Genomic DNA, 18,287 nt, shown 5'->3' on the forward strand with positions numbered 1-18,287 from the left:
CCTGACCAATTAAAACTCAGCTGACATGACTAGACAGTCGACCAACACTGTGTGACTGAGGGTGTATGTGTGTATTGCAGGTAATAATAAGCCTTCCACTTAAACATCATTTTCCAGTTGCAGCACAAACGATATAAATTAAGAAGGAACCCAAAATTCAACATGATAGAATACTTGAAATACAAGACCAGCATACAGAAAAAGAAGGAATCAAAAATTCAATGTTACAAATCTTAAAATACAACAACTGTATACCATAGGTCAATATGAGTCTCCCGTTTCTCATTTGCTGTTGACTCGCCACTTGAGCTATAAAATAGGAGAAAATCAAAAATTCAACATGAGTGACAACACATTTACTATCACAACGGTGTACTACAGGTCAAAACGGGTCTCCTGTTTCTCCTTAGTTTTCTACTCGGCGCTCAAGACATAAATTTTGACTGAATTAGAACTTCAATGTATGTTACATCCATTTTGAGTGTGAGTGCAAGCTTGTGTGCGTTATCCTGTTAATTTTGGCTTAAAGAAATCCCCCTCTTCTTCCATTTGTTTGTTCACTCATTTCTTTGTCATACAGACAGAGGCCCATGCCTGTGCATGTTTAAAAATGTGGAGGTACCTTTGCAAGAGTTCTTTGTGAACTCAAGTACTCAGATCGGGTTACATGCAGACAGATTTATAATTGGCGGTAATCACTTAGGACAAGCCCTTGCACCGCTTGCTATCCGCTTGTGACTGTAGGCCAAAGTCAATACTTATAGTTGAGTCATGAAAAGGGGGTCGTAGGGGTCACTCTGCTTTTTGCTCAAATATTAGATTCCTTTTTCTTACTTGGTCTCTTTGTCATTCATCTGCCAATAAAAATATGTCGCCTTAGTCATCCTGGAATGATAGAAATGAGTTAAAGCACCCTTTTGGTTGGATCCAGATTTGTTATTTGAGGTTTCAGCATCAGACATATATTCAATTCAATCCTGGCCCAAGGCAACATGCAGTTTTTGAAAACTTCTCACCCAGTTCTCATCATGTTCAAGGCTCACCACGCAGTGTTGAAAAGTGTCGGTCAAAAGGATAGCCTTACCTCAGAGTTATTGAGTCGTCTATGGAGGATGAGGAGTGAACAAAGTAAGACTGCTGAGGTGCAGCCACATTCTATCCTTGGGCTAGTTTAGGGCTTTTCTGATCATTTGATTGACAGGACACTTTGAGTGCTGAAACTCATGAAGCTGGTTATCTAACTTTTGTTTCAAAAGGTGTAAAATACATTTCATATTTACTCGTTACACTGTTTGTGGTTGTCATGACGAGAATGGATCCGGTTGCCATGTTAAAGGGAGACAAACAAACAATGGAAATCATGCACACATGCATTCCATTCAGTATAGTGTATGAGTAGTGTACATCGTCATCCTGGCTGACGTTCTGTATGTGGCAGTGGCTGCAATGAAAAGTGACTTTTTCCTGTTCACTCTTGGTTGGGATCATTTCTACTTGTTCTTCTTCTTCTTCTTCTTCAGGGAGCTGGCCCACATCCAAGGAGGCTTCACAAAAGCTCCACAGCTGCCTCGCAGCACTTAAATGCAACATATGCTACCCAAGTACCATTGTTTCACCACTAAACACCCACTTTTTTTTCAACACGGAACAAGAAGAGGCTATTTAATGTCACTTCCATTTGGGATCGCTACACCCAAAACTAGGCTGTGAGAATGAGCGATGAGCCTGTGCTATTACACTTTTTTTTTCTTTTAGCGTTATTTTCCCACTAATTATGGCAGTGATGACATTTTGATTCGCAGTCTGCGAGTTTATGAAACAACACCATCTGTGTGCTTTCCTCTCATTAGCCTAATAGACGCAAAACACACTTTTAACAAGCTGCTCATGTCCTATTTTGAGACTTTTCACACAATTTAAAAGCCGCACATTTGCACATTCCATTTATAGTATACGTTGACTGAAAGTATAAAATTTAACATAATCTATCTTTTGTTTGCGTCTCTAATAAAATATTGCAGAAAGACTGTCAGGATAAGTTTGGTAGAATACTGTGCACCCTATTTTTTGTTGTTGTCTATTTTTTTCTTCAATTTTGCACATATGAAAAGCTTTTGAAATCATTTATTTATCAAACAGGGCTGTGTAGAAATAAACCTTAGAAGTCACCAATAGGAAACACACACTTTATTATACACCTTTTGTCAGGAGATTGCAATGAGAGCGTGGCTGCAATTATAGATCGCTTAACCTGCTGCGCTGCACACAGACATTGTCGCTGTCATCCTGCAAACATCACATCATCTTCTCCATCCTCTAGCTTCATTTCAACCCTCCCCCCGTGACCCCTCAAAAACGGCGACACGAACAAACGCAAGTTAATTTGCCTCCCTCGGAACGTGTTACAATCAGCGGAAAGGTTAATGTTTCTGCTAATTTATAAATGCGGAGATGGCTGTCAGAAGAAGAGGGGGAGAAGAGGTTAGTGGGTGAGGGGAGGTTGTTTTTTGAAAGGCGCTGACACTGTAAATTAAGCCTGTCACGTCGTCTCATTGGAGCGCCGGCGGATCAGGAGACGCCACAATCTATGATGTCAGACAGGCGGGAGGGAGGACAAAACAGCCCTGAGGGACAGACCTCCAACGCCAAAACACAGGGATGCCGCAGAAAATGTATGAGGCTTTTGGGCAAAGGTAGCTGGGCACGTGAGTGGAAGGCGATGCCACCGTTTGATGAGCCTGGCGCTGATGCAGTCAGACTCAAAAGGGACTGAAGTTGTCTTGCTTTCTCAGTGCAATGCATCTTGCATCATGTTAGCATGGCCATCTTTTTTGCATATTTGATCATGCTTGTCTAGTGTTACGTTTTGCCGAGTGGAATCTAAGAGCAGGAAGCAGGCAACGAGAGGGAAGTGCTGGTGCACAACTTAAGATTTTAATACAAAATATGATAACCTTACAAATCACAAAAACTGGACAAAAAAATTACAAAAATACAGCAGGTGAAACTCGTACAATCACATGGACAGGACACGAAAAAAAAAAAAAAAACCTGCAAACTCCAACAAAACATGACATATACAAAAGTTTACTATCTTTGCTTTTTTGAATATTTGAGACACTGGATAACATTTTTTTTCAAGTTATGCTTCCTATGGAAACTCTGAGAAACTCTTGGCTTCAACACCAAGTTATTTTTTTCTTTCAACACCAAGTTATTTTTTTCTTTCTTTCTTTCTTTGTTAATCTCCTTCACTTCCTGCTAGTCACCTCTCGACTCACTCACTGCATGACTTCTCAGCAAGACACTGAAATAAACATTGGTTGCATGCCAATTTTCCCTTGTTATGTTATTACATTTTAATCCGGACCTACTGTAGATTTAATGACTTCTTTTTCCAAGACAAAGTAGAACAAAACATTCTTAGTGGAGGAAATTGGCGTTATTTGGTTGCTTCCAGGCTTGCTCGAGCACCACCTGCCTTGTCTATCCGAGCGCCCAAAAAAAAGGTATGGGAGAATGTCATTACCTGCAGCCTGTCAGGACCAGGTCTAATGGTGTCTCACCTGGCAGAACTCTCTGACTCAACACCAGACATGCAGCTCAAGACACGTATGATTGGAGCTCCAAACCCCTGACGGGAAAAGATAATTAATGGCAAACTTGTTTTTCCTCACAATGACAAGTGAGGTATCATCGATGTTGTAGAAAGGAAAGTATTTTGTGCTGGCTTCAAACCATGGGGGGTCCCAGAGGAAAAATTGGTTTGAAGACTAGCAATCAAAGGACAAATTGGCCTCATGCAAATTATGTTCAATACGACAAATTACATTTGGAAAACATAGAAAATAATGATTAAAATATATAAAAAATGAAAAAAAACGTATAATTTGCCAATAATAAAGCTCTAAATATACAGGGACACATGTTTTGATTTTGTTGAATTGAAAAAATAATAATTAAGTACCAAAAAGTTGCTGTATAGCAAAAAAGCAATATTCTGGGATTTAAAAATAATAGGGCAAAACATTTGATGTTATATTATTGTAAAAATACAAATGATAAAATATTGCACACAAAAATTTAAACAGAAAAAAAGTTTCATTCTTACAAGAAAAAAAATGACCTCAAGTAATCTACTCCCCAGATGACCTACCAGAATGGATTTTTCAGATAAAGCAATAAGAAGTGGTTTTACAGTTTTTTTTACAGAATGGTATCAGTCAACAACACCGTGCTCGTGTGCTTACATGTGTGAGTGAGTGTCTGATATTCAACGACACACCCCGCCCGGCCTTGTATTGTTGGGATGCCCGACCAAGGTCACACAGACACATGTGGAATCTGAAGATGTATGAGAAAGATGCAGTGAAGGTCACATAATGTGAATGATAACACAGTGTATGGATGCAGTTAAAACACCGTATATACTACTACATAAACTACAGGGAAAGATAAAAGAAGCATGGCAGGAAGAAGAAAGGGGCATGTTGAGTGCAGGGGGGTTGGCAATAGATGACCTTTCCACAGAAAGCCCCCTTGCATGCCGTCTTAAGCGTGAGGTACACTTTTATTTATAGAAGGTATTTATAGAAGTCATTTTCCCGAGGTTATCCTGCGCAAAATGCCACTTCTCATTACCGGCCCGGTCCGGTTCGTGCCTCATTTTACGGCTGGATGAACCGAGGCGGCGGGTGGGGGACCAGTCTGCAGCCCAGGGTCACCCATTAAATCCTCCGTGTCCGAGTCGACGAGGGGTAGTTGTTCCGTACTGGGCGGGGCCGCGGGTACTAGAGGTGGTCAGGTGCGGGCGGATAAACACGCGTGCTTTCCATTATGTGGCGGTGGTTATTTATCACGCTGGTTGACCGTTAGTATACAGCTTAGGGAATACATTGAGTGCCTTGAAATATGAGACTTTGGTGGGGTTTTTTGTGAGACAAACCGTCATTTGGGCCTTCCTGCTATGAACTCAGTTTGACTCATGAGGAATGAGCAGCATTTTCTTATTGGGAAATAGTTTTTTTCCCCTCCACACTATATGTTGATAATGAATTAACCAAATAATGAATTTGTCTTCATTAGAGCTGACAGAAACTGAAGAAATGACCCAGTTAAAATTTAGAAATTCTGCCGTGTCAAAAGTGTTTTTTGATTTTCCTATAAATGGTATATAATAATTACTTGTACAGGTAAAGTTTTAACATTTAAACCCCAATCATACATATGCAAAAAGTAAGTTCGCCACTATGGGCATATTCCATTAAGTAAAAAAAATAATGAGTTTCATTTTAGATCTTTGCTGACATTGACGTCCCCCTGCAGGTCCCGCTGCCACTTAATCTTCACTGAGCTGCCATTTCCCTGCCTGTGGGCGACTTAAAACTGATTAGCCGAGAGGGCCTGACCTCCCTGAACACATTCGATATCACTTATTGATCGATCTCTCTATTGATTTCGACCACCCACGCTGGATCAAGGGCAAATGCGCTCATTAATCCATCCTGATTAGCTAAGACAAAAGGTTGACAAATAAGTTTAGACGTGGGCCAAGGAATGGATATGACGGCAGGGGATTAGATTTGACGAGGGTTAACGTTGGAATTGATACAGCCAGCCAGCACTGCGGCGACCGGTCGCTAATCAAGTAACATGCTTTGTTAATTCGGTCACGCGTGCCCTTTAAATGCATTGAGGTTACAATCAGTCGATAGAGCTGACCTGAACAGGCTTCAGATCGTATGCAGATAACATTCATTTTCACCTTATGCTAGAACTTTGTCACTGACACATTATTTGACTAGTTTAAATTGATTAAAAGCATGAATCACAAAGACAAACTTCTCAGTGAACTTCTACTTAATTGTACGTACCTAAATGAGGATTGTTGAGCCTTGTAGGAGGTTTATGTTATACAGGTATAATTTATATTCAATGTAAATTAGTGTCAGAGAGTAATTTAAGTGGTTCCAACAATTTCTATACACTTTAGTTCCATTACTCGTCAAGGCTGATCACAGTCATTTGCAGCAAGCGTAAAAGCATGAGAAACCATTTTGGTGCTGTCACCGTTTTTTTTTTGTCTTTTAGCTCTCTCCATTGACATTCATGCACTCTGACATTTGGGGTCCGGTATTGTGCTTTTAAAAGCTTGGCGGGGGCACTCAGAATCACACTCTGTCAACTAAGACCAAAACATACCTGTCACACACTGGCACACGAAGGCTGCACTTAAAGACGCTCTCCAATTGTTTCACATCAGTGACATAGTTGATCGCATGATCACATTGTTTTTTATTTTTTATTTTATTTTAATGTCATTCAAATTTTCTTTTCTTCTCTTCTTACTTTCTTTCTTCCACCCTTTCGTTCATTTGTTCTTTCGTTTTGTATTGGAAGAATGTACTATTGAATTCATATTCAAACTACAAGAGCATCTTGTATAGTCCAATCCTAAAAACAAAACGAAACACAAAAAAGTTACCTATTGTATAACAGTTCACATTTCCACTAACATCCAATTAACTCATTCACTGCCATTCCAGTGATTTGTCACTACAAACCCAACCACATCAATTGGATTGGGCAGCCAAAGAGTCATACCCACTGCAATTCCAGTGTGACCCATACTTAGACCTGGACATCACATCCATATTCAAAAGCTAAAACAATCTATACACCGCAGTGTCACTTCACCCTTTTTGTTCCCTCACAATAAACAAATGGGCACTCTGGTGGGGTCACAGTTCAAGCCCGACACAGGAAGACGCGACGTGATGGGCTTAGGCCACTCAGGCTCTGCAGCAGATGTTGTAACCGCGAGCGAGTAACAGAAGATACTGGTAATTACTTAGGCTCCCCCGGGAAAGTGGTGACACGCGGCCGCTACTCCTTGAGCTCATAAGGGCGTCATTAAAGCTGCGGTTAAAGTTGTTAACAGGGCGGCTAATAAAAACTACACACAACAACAAAAAACTAAACTTTTTCCCCCCCAATTGGACCAAGTTTGCCATGACTAGGACACTTGGATACCACAAAACACCAAGTGTGTAAAGATTTTGGGAAGAAGAGATTCAGCCTATAATTTAGTTGACTCTGGAATATGACAATGTCTTATCAACATCTAAGGGCATTAGCATGATTATTTAATTTTTTTGTCACGTCTCCAAATTCCATTATTTCTTCATTTTTTTGTTTTCCAAATTTCAAGGAGATAGAGGGCAACAAGAAAGCAGCACCGCAGAAAAATACCTGACTTAAATTTGCATCAGCGAATAACAAAAAAGCCTTTTGATCAAAGACACAGTGACGTTTTTAAGAAGGTTGGAACTTTAAAAGGCTCTTTTTATGCAGCACGCTTTCTTTTTTAAAGGCAATATTTGGCATCTGTGACATTAACGAGTATTATGAGGGAGGAGGGTGGGTGATTCATAAATATGCATTAAGAATTTAGTGGGGTGTTAACAGTAAGCACCTGTCTACTTAGCCATGACAGGAACTCTATGAGTGACTTTAGAACACCCCCCCCCCCCCCCCCCCACCCCCCTTGGAGCCACATGTGTCCCACTTTACTTAGCATCCTGACACTGACAACCAGCACTTGGCAAAGAGAGGGGATTGGACATTTTTTTTAGGGACAATGTCCCCCAGCAGTGATGAAAGCTCAAGATTACCCAATTGTATGCCTGCTTTGGAATACTGAAATATTCATGTATTAATAATGCATAATGTTATTGGAAACAAAGGGGGGTGGCACATGCTAGATCCCAACTCCCAACATTAAATAAACAGTAGATTCACATTTTTTGTCTGAGTTAGACTTGTTGTTTTATGTACAAATCTATATATATTTTATGTAAAATATACATATTGATTTGCATTCACATTTACATTTGTTTTATATCGTGACAAATGTGAACGGTAACACAAACAGCTGGTCAACATCAGGGAACGTTGAATGTATCGTGAACATCATCCGACAGATGCAGGACGTAGTTGTTTACCGCCATATTACTTCCCCTCCTGCCCTTCCCCTTGTCCTCCCTTCGCCTGTTTGGCACTATAGAAGACAGGTGGAATGCTATTATTCGGGGAATGCAGGTGTACGGGTTGCAGGCTTGTGTGACGGGTCAGAACCCAACAAGCTGTGCTGGGACGCACTGTGCTGCTCGCCCGTCCTGTTCTTCTCTTCTCTGCCAGCGCCAGGTGGCGGTTGGCTGCGCTCTCGTCTGAAAGTGTCACTCGGCAGTGTGAAGTTTACTTAACAAAAATGAGGACACCTGCTACCTGCCCTTGTCATGGATGACTTCTGCCTTTAGAATAACTTTGCCGACTCCAGCAGGAAATTTATTATACTTAAAAAAACCGATAATTTAATTGCCTCAGGTTTGGGGGTTTTGTTTTTGCATGATAAAACATTGCAATGATTCTCTCTGTTTCTGCAGACACATCAGAGAAGTTGGAATGGATTCCTTCGCCATGACTTCAAAAATGTAAGTGTTACCACTGACGACTATTTGTAACTGTACTTTATTGGTGTTAACAATGGTGCCACAAAAATTTGTATTCATAACCATAACAAACTGCGGGCTTTCCTAAATGATTGCGTGCAACCTCGGCTATCGGGTCTACTTGATTTTTTTTTGTTCTCTAAAATGCAGTAAGAAATGAATCTCTTGAAACCAGACTGTACCATTGAGATCCGACAATTGCAGACATACGGCTAACCTTCATGTTCAATCAATAACTCTATTTCTTAGGAGTTCTACTTGCTGTCAGAACTGGGTGATGAAATCTATGAAGCCTGTTGCACTGTGTCAGTTTAGTATGAACTTGATTTCTTTGGAAACTATTGGAACAGAAAACACCTACCTAAAGGACTAGAGTTTCCATTTGGGAATGGAACCCTTCCGCGTGATTAGCTGACATACTTTCTACTCAACAAAGTTTGAGACGGTGGAACCTCAGCTGTTTTCACTGTTCAGCCTTGCACTTAAGAACAAGTGCTATCAAAAATAGCAGTCCTGAGAGACCTCAGCCTGCTGACATGAGTGAAGTGAGCCAATCATAGGGCATTTTAGCAACCATTCATACGCACTATGGACAGTTTAGTTTTCAAATAACTTAAGGAACATGAAGTACCCAAACAAAAACCTAAACAAATTCCATACCGAAAGGTTAGATAACTCCAGGACTCAAAAGTCCACCATTATAACCTTGACTTTTCAATTTTGTAATTTTACTTTGTTTTATATTCAGTTACTCAGTTTTATATATATTTTTTCATTATTGGCAATCTGCCCTGTGATTAACCAGAAATCATTCCACATGACCCCTGGTTGAAGCTGTAGCACACACATGACCTTGAAAGGGCTCAGATGTTATAGTTATTTTTCTCTCTCTCTGTCACCTCATGAGCTAAGCTTTGTTCAATCAGGTAAGCCTGACTGATGTCTCCGTTTTCAAGTAAAAAAATCCCTCCTCCTCTTCTCCTGCTGACTATTTGAATCGCAACCAAACAGACCTTCAGCCTGGAAGATGGATGAACCCAGGCTACTCTGTCATAGGTCAATGACTTCCCTTTCCATGTCAACCGAGAAGTAAACACCAGGGCACAGGCAGCTATTTGCGACTCTGTGTCTGGACCCATGCAATCTCCTGTGAAGCTCATGATCTTTATCTGAGACTAGCGAGAGAGCACAAGGCCCCTTCCCCCCATTTCTTATTCACCCATCGACTCCCTCCTGCATGCTCTGTCCTCTTACCTTCATTACGCATTTTTTTGTTTATGCTTGGGCGCAACTATGGCTGCTCCTGATGGTTTGAGGTCAGGCATGACTGGCCATGGGTTACTCTGAATAAATACACACGGACTAGCCAGGAAGGAGCGGGTAGGCTCCACTCGCCGCCGAATCGCCCTTGATTAATCAGCTGGCAGATTCGGGGTGACTTTTTGTGTACAGTCCCCCCACGCCCCAGCCATTGCTTCCCCCTCAGACACCGCCATAGGTGATGGAATCAGGTCGGCGTGGACATGGAAATCCAGGCATCCGAGCAGATGGAGCATTTCTACCAGCAGTTGGTTTTAAATGCACAAATGCAATTGCAGGCAAAGTACAAGACCTACTACTAGACCGTGTGATCTGGAGCTGAAGTGACAGACAGTCCTATTTTCTACGCGCTCAGTGAACGAACACATGGCCAGTTGTCACACTCGGTAGAACTGTGGATGACAAGCTATGCGGCAGTGTTACTACTTGACTTTTAAATGCTTTTTGATACACTGTGCGTGCATTGCAGTGTTGATTTTCTTCTGCAGAGATATGCAATGGTTTCGTCCATCGCCGTCCACTATTCTGCTTCCATCTCATGCCTTTGCCCCACCACCATCATCTCTACCTTAGTGGTGGTACTGCACTCTCACCTGTCTGCTCCACTCAAGCATGGATCAGTAGAGCCTCAGCTGGACCATACAGACCTTCCTCATAACCCTTGACCCCTTCTTCTCTTGCCCCTCACCCAACCTTCTGCACCCCCTCGTTTGCCTCCCTGGGCCTCCCCTTCAGGCTCTGCCGCCCCAGCATCCGGCCCGTTTCTCCCCTCCACTTTGCTGCTTCTCATACCGACAGCCTACCAGCTCTTGGCCTTACCTCACCCTCGCAGCCTAAGCACTTCCCTCGCAGTATACAAGGACCTATCCTCGGGCAAGGTGTGCCCCCATGTGGCACGCCTGTCCAGAATACAGGTTACCCACTCTGATCGCCGTGATAGACTCCTCACCAAACCTGCTGCCCTGAGGGGATGCAGACAGAAAAAAAAGAGATGCACCAAAAGCGTACGTCAAGCAGACAGCAGTTGATGAGCGAAAGGATGAAGAATGGTGAAAAAGAAGTAAAAATGAAACTGGGCAGGGATGTGGATGAAGTATTGCCCTAAGGCGAGGATGAAACAATGAGAAGCCCTCAAAAACAAGCAGGCAGTTGGAGACCACCACAGGCACTTCTAGAGGGAAGAACATGTGGTCTTTTCAGCTCTGCGGCTAACATTAAGAGGCATGCACTCTGTTGTCCAGCATCAACTAGCCATTTGATTTTATATGGTCCCAGATATGTTCATTCATTTTGCATATACTATATTGTTCTGTAATGCAGTTTATTTTTCCTCCATCATTTGGGTCTTACCCGTAAATGAATTCCTTTGAAAGGACAATGGCAAATGAAATACCATGTCAGCCGATTATGACTACTGCATTGCTGTAAGCGGCTTACCAACTAACTAACCAACCAAATTGAGTGGTGTCTACAATAGCTTTCTACCAACTTTCGTCGTCATCCACGAGTTGTGTCCATTGTTGGTTCACAATCGAAGGGATTGCAACGGCTGCCTAATAGGATACCAATTGCCAGCAAAACGGCTCGATTCCACGTTGGCAGCGCTTGCAAAGATCGTCCGAGTTTCAAGCGCCATTAAGTCTCCAACCGCTGTGTCTCGCGGTGAGATTGCCCAGCTGTCAGCGAGCAGTGCTGCACTTCTCGGTTGCAGACATTGTAATCAGCCCCTCAATAATCACACTCCCAGAAAATGGAAAGCGCCGGGGGCCCATGTCTTGGAGCTCTAATGCGGGGGTGGCACAGGCAGATGGAGGCTTCCATTAAACACACACCAGCTCCATGCAGAAGAGGAAGACATCAGGGGATGTATCCTGGCTTTTTGGACATTTAGTAGTGTCAGTGCCCAGAAAAAGATACTTGATTCTACTTGATAGCATTTGAGCCGTACCACATGTTCCTTGATAACATAAGGCATTTTGAAGACATTAACTATTTATTTTTAACTTGCCCAAATAGCTAACATTAAACATATTTTATATTGCTTTTGAAAAATGATATTTACAAATAAAAGTTCTGTTTGGTTTATTTGTACCCAGCTGGGTATATACATTATGGCTTGGGAGTTAGCCAGAATTACAGCAATCCACTAGATATTTTATTACAATTTCCTACTAACTTTAGTGTTTATAAATCCTGCATTTCGCGACCCCTTGTTTCATAGCTTGCTTAAAAGCAACATTGTTTATCCCTTTATTTCCTAAGCAATATGACATTCCTCATAAGAGTGCCACAGAAAATCAACCAGGCACATATTCAAAAGAAATATTCATTTATGACAAAATGTGTTTTTTTTTTTAAATTATTTTCTCTGTCTGTGCAGTACCAGTTACAAAAAGTATCAGGCAGAACATTAATATTTCTACTATATTGTAGAAGGTACAACATTAACCTATGTGCCCACTTCTTTATGAAATGAATGTTAAATGGTGTGCCATCAAATTTGATCCAATATGAAATAAGTGCCTTGGCTCAATAAAGGTTGGGAAAACTGGTTAATGGCACTAGCTCTGCTATGACATACATCCCATTGCCGCTAATTTATCACATGCTAATGGCAGAGACAGGCGAGTAGACAAATAACGATGTGTCAGTCAAAGCGCAAAGAGACTGTAATGAGGCCACCAGCAAAAATGGATATGACATTGTTTGCGCCACGAGCGGGTCAGACTATGTGGACTTTCTAATCAGACCTTAATTTCAAAAAAGCCTCTTTACACACTGTAAATCATCCCATATGCGAGTCTTTGTCCGACATCACCCCCCCCCCCCCCAACTCTGATTGTTCCATGTCTGGATCATAAATCTCACTATGAAGGGCCATTAGCCAAGAAAAAAAAATGTCTAGCAAAAGGGACATTTGACTAAGAGCGGATGTCCATGTTCTGCATGATGACAATCATGTTGTGATTCTTTTCTTCAGTCACATTGAAACATTAGGAGCAATAAATTACATAAAAAATAGTACTACAACACATTCTGACATTAGGCTGTCTAGTTGCTGTAGTATTATAATCAAGTCTGTACATTACCGTGACATCCAGATTTCACTCTGCTTTCAGTGTCCTCTTTGTTAAAAGTGTGCCAGTTTAAAGCTGCTGTCAGATTTTCTCCAAAGTTTCCACTTGGCTGTGGTAACATGGTTTCTTTTTTTTCCATGGGAACCTGCTAACTTGATTCTTTGCCATGTTGGCTCCAGGGATGCCCCCCTCCTCCACCTCCTTTACCTTATTCACATTTTTAAATAGATGTAAGTCATTCACAACCACCTCTGTAGTGGGCAGTAATATTGTCTTTAATATGGTCATCACTGCCAAAAAGAAACATATTCATGCCTTGACTTTAAGAGCATTGCACCAGTGTGGGTCAATTTATGGCCCATCTATAAGTGTTCCTTATTATTTCTATAAATCCTAAAAGAGCTCGGTAACAGAGGTATAAATGACCTTAACCACTTCATTAAATCTAATTAAAATTAATTGACATTAACAGCCATCATTTCTGGACCTTTTTTGCCGATTGCAGATTAGCTGCAGCCATGCTGGATTCCCTAGAATGTTAAATACATATTGCATACAGTATTACAGAGTTAATGGGACAGATAATTGACAGTGAACCATAGGAGGTTAATAATAGAAGCTCAATTGACTCCGATCAATTTGTCACAGTGAACATATCCTCTCCATGTGCAGAGAGCAGGCGTGCTCATATCCGAGTTTCCTAGTTGAGCCTGGATGTGGACTCTTTCAGGCAAAGAATTATGTGGTAACATGAGAAAATTACATTACAAATATGATTCTAACCATTTTTAGAATATTGATTTACACAATTCAAAATTAATATTTGAAATTGAACTATACATGTTATTGTCCCTGTAGTAAATGAATGCATTAAAGCAAGGAAACATTGTGAGTAACTTTACTACTTCCCCACATCTCTAAATTAGACTGCACTGATTCCCCACATGTGTTTATAGCAAAGCCAGTGACCATATGCTTTAACATAAACACTTACGTTCCCTCGTTTGGTTACTTTATAACCTTCGTAAGCATATATGGCTCCCCACACCTTCAAAGTGGCATCTGACACTGATTTAAATTCATTTAAACCTTTATTTGTATTAAGGCAAGGAACCATGTAAGGTAATCTAGCCTCTGTAGCTGCCGAATAAGGTTTCAAACCCCTAAAATTAGCGTTTTTACTGATGTGAGTTCACATACCTCTTAAATGTATTTTGTCAGAGAAACAAATTTAGTGGCTTAACCTTTGTTGGTTTACAAATATGGTTCCTTGCGCCTCCATATTAGCTTCTGAAACTGCAGCAAGTTTACCTAACACTATATTTAGCTACTTGGGTTATGTTACGGAGAAAAAAAAGACAAATGTAAAAAGTTGAAGCCTTGGAACAATGTCTCGTACATGTTTTTTTACAATGGCGCCATGATTTGTGACGTTGTGTTTGCGTGGATGGCTTTCTTTAAATACTGCCCATGCAGTAATATGACAGGTCAGCCACTGTCCCAGGCCCTCTGCCCCCCCGTGCAACACGGCTGTTTATAGATTGTGTTTCACCTTCTTCCTTTTAAACAATTAGATAGCTTGCCAGAAGGAAACATGCCCTTAGATCCCAACACGCCATCCAGCCGACTGCAGGGCAGTCGGCCAACATAGACAGGATGAACGTGGGTAAACACTAGCGCATCCACGCAATTCACATGCACCAGCCACCAAGAATTGACCCTGCAGACTCTTCTCATGACTCCATTCCATCGCTTATAATGTTCCTGTCAAAGAATCACTATTGTTTTATGCCCCTGTAATTTTAACCCATGTAAAATGAGGTGCAGACATTGGCTGTTTTCCACGTGTCACCCGAGATCGATAGAAGAAGCTCAGACTTGCTCAGAAAATTAATAATAGCAATTATTGTAAGTGTTTTGCTGTGGCATCATCATGCCGTGACATCATCACACTAGGCCCATATATAATTTGTCAAGTGCAAGATTAACAATAAAGGTACACATTTATCACCCGTGTGAGTAAATTGCAGGGAAAAAATGTATCCTGTATAAAGGAAATGCCATATTGAAACAAATCAGCATCTGACACTGAAGTCAGTCAGTTCATGTAATCATTTTTTTTAATCGGTCTGTTTTTCCAGCCCTGATAGAAATCTATTGTGTTGGCCCGGTGTGTGATTCCAGCCCTAGCGTTTTAGTTTCAACAGGAAACCAAAGGATTGCGCACATAAATTGACATTGTCAAGAGATTCACATGAAGGCAGTCTAAAAATATGAGAGAAGTGCATGGATGTTGGTACTTTCTTTGTCCTGAAGTCAGGAAACGGTAGAGCCTAGACTCTTAAATAATATTCCGCAAGTTGGAAAATCTTTTTTTTTCAAGCAGTCAAATCCGGTGGTAAATATTATGCAGACATTCTGTTCCAGTAAACATGACCATGCATACACCCCCAAGTTTAGGACACCTAGTAGTCAATTAACCTCAAGTCCTAACCAAAACAGCAGCACTGAACAAAGATGATCAAACTTTATGTAAAGATGATCATCTTTTATATTTGATTCAATGCAATGATTAATACAGATTTACAGTATTGTTGTTTGTGTCTTCAATGATAGTTAGACTTTTTTGCAAGACCTGCTTTTCAAATAATAGTATTCTCTCTTTGAATTCAATACGTTATAAACACCCCATTTGAAGCTCTTGGGACATCAGAGAGGTCTTCAGGGTCTCTGACGTATCATTGCCTCAGTTCTTCCGGGCAGTGGCCCAACTGCCTGACAAGTCTGCTGCCCTGACCCTGAACTCAGAATAAAAGGGGTGAGCCAAGGGTCTGACTCTGAAGGTGGGTGGTGCGCGGGTTGGAGTGTGGGGGGGTGACAGCTATTAAACACAAAAGAGGAAGAAGGGCCCATCAGGATGTGTCTTTTATAGCCAGGCTAGTAATTGAAGGAATGGCGGTCCACTCTGAAAGATGAGAGGCAGACAGATGAGATGGCAATGATGGCCCCACTGTTATTTGTATTTTTACAAGGGAAGAGAATATTTAGGGTCTTAGTGTTCCATTGAACTGCATTTTTATTTTTCCAGTCTGATTCTTAAGTCTTTTAACTTTGTCGCATTCCATACAGAAGCCCTCAAGTGTTAACAATTGTTTGCACTTCATTGCGGATATTTTTTTCCGCAGATAATTGCCAATTAAATAAAGTATAGTAGTAGTAGTCGTTAATGGAAAAAGGCAACAAATTTCACAAGAAAGTTGTCATATATTTGTATCATAATTATGATTCATTTGGCTATATTTTCAAAATATAAAAATGTGATTTAAAAAAAACAGTTTGTGTAAAAACAATTATCCCTAAAAAGTCATCAAATGGTCATGATATATATAAAGGGGCAACTTTGCGTAACAATATGTACTGCTGCAAAACAAAACAAAATGTTGGAATTTCCATCACTTTCTTTGTGAGAGAAATTTACCTTAGCCTCACATTTAGCTGTAAATTAATATAGAAACATTTGTTCAAGTCACCAACAAAACAACCATGCAACTCCATTTTCCACATCGAGTAGTGTTCCCCAGCCCTTTCCTTCTCTTCACCACATGCTCTTTCATCTTTTCATCTTCTCCTCAGTGGTTTCGTCCGTTTCCGTCTTGCAACACGACGTCACCTGCACCAGGTCAGCCAGACCGACAAAATTGACGCCAGAGTGCCGCAAGCTTGAAAGTCTGTAGTTCATCTTGTGGTTTCCAAGTAGGGACGCCTTGGTCTGACGCACCGTCCAGTGTCAACACTGAATACCATTATTCGTGCTGTAGGAAAAATAGACTATTCCATTGGGGGGAGGATTATTGGACGTAAACTGTAAAAAGGAGTATTGGCTGAGCTTAAAAGAGCTTAAAAAGAGATGGTTAACAAAATTTGAAAGAAAAATGGATCTTAACCAAAAAGGTGTGTCCCTTTAGTCCATGTGTTAGTTTTAGATTGGAGTGCAATTGAGATACAGTTACATGTGCAATATATAAGAAAGTCTTAAGGACTAACACAAAATATCACTATATCTTCAATTTTCTTTTCTTTCTCCAGTTTAACTCATAAGAAAAGTTTAAAATTGAAAGTATTGGATTATGTTTTTATTACTCATTTAATATATCTTCCTTTTTTAAACAATTTACATATATTCTTGTAATAGGAATAAAATATCAGATAAAGGTACATGGTGGTAATCCCTGGCCAGGCTTCTTATTCAAAAGACTCATGTCACGGTCTTCACATGGGGAAGAACGACCTCTGATGGTTCATTTCTCAAGCGGTGACTAACCATAAATAACAAACAAAATCCAAGGCCTAGTCTTACAGCGACACAGCTGATGACCTCAAGTTTATGACCTGCAACCTGTTGGTGCTGAACGATTACTTGTCATACAACCGACCACCACAGAAACAAGAAAGATACTCGCCATGAGTAGTACATCAGGAGAACCTGCTTTTACGAGAAAAAATCACACAGTTCTCAGATACGTACTTGAGCCCGGTGATTAAAGTGTGTAAAAAAAAAAGGCAAAAAGCGCCTTGCAGTGGCTGTAAAGACAGTGATTTAGTGACCATGGTTGAACAAGGGGCCAATGAGTTCAAGAAACTGCTTGAAGTATGGGAAAATTGAAAGAAAAATATGCGGAAAAATACACAGGAAAATACACAGAAAAATATAAAATACACACAAAAATAACTACGGAAAAATATTATGTAGTTACTTTCAAATTGAATAACTAGTAAAGTAATTTAGTAGGTTTTTTTTCCGAAAAGCTACAGTAACTATAACTTTTTACTTTTCAATAGTAACTTGAAGAACACTGGTTATAAATGGATCTTACAACCTCTGGCTAGCAACAGAAAAAAATGTGGATGATGGCTTTGAATGCAGGTGACATCATTTCTCAGATGGAAATCCAAACACAGGCATGTGATACAATCAATGCATCAACATACCACAAACACACACTGTTCTCTCCAGAGATATGGGAGCTCATTTTTGCCAAGCCAACTTGGCAGCCAGCGGACTTTTGCGGTCCAAGAAAAGCAAGGCGCAACCACGAGAGGGTTGAGGGTTTTGTGTTTGCCGAGTGTCACACTTGATCACCAGGGAGAGCCATAACAGGCCCGGGAGAATCTTTGAACCAATGTGTGTTTGTCTGTGTGTAGGGGAATTGAGGAACTCTGATGTCAGCTCCAATATTCTGATTGCCAGCTACAGTAATACCGAATTGGGATCACACTTGGCGGCCGATGTTGGGAGAGCAAACTAAACCACTGCGCAGCTGTTTACCATAACTGACCATTTTTGTACCTTCCCGAATTGATTGAACTGGATCAAAAGTGG

At 40.8% G+C, this 18,287-nt stretch overlaps 1 long non-coding RNA gene across 2 annotated transcripts in view; it reads left to right on the forward strand.

Moving 5' to 3' along the window:
• Nucleotides 1-16,667, forward strand: part of LOC144090090 (uncharacterized) — a 70,565-nt gene extending 53,898 nt beyond the window's left edge. For both annotated transcript variants that reach the window (XR_013305276.1, XR_013305277.1), the window contains exons 6-7: nucleotides 8,445-8,492; nucleotides 16,541-16,667. This is a non-coding gene — a long non-coding RNA (uncharacterized LOC144090090). The remainder of the gene's footprint in view (nucleotides 1-8,444; nucleotides 8,493-16,540) is intronic.
• The last annotated feature ends 1,620 nt before the right edge of the window (nucleotides 16,668-18,287 follow it).

Source organism: Stigmatopora argus, chromosome 15 (assembly GCF_051989625.1).
Source record: "Stigmatopora argus isolate UIUO_Sarg chromosome 15, RoL_Sarg_1.0, whole genome shotgun sequence".
Taxonomy (NCBI): domain Eukaryota; kingdom Metazoa; phylum Chordata; class Actinopteri; order Syngnathiformes; family Syngnathidae; genus Stigmatopora; species Stigmatopora argus.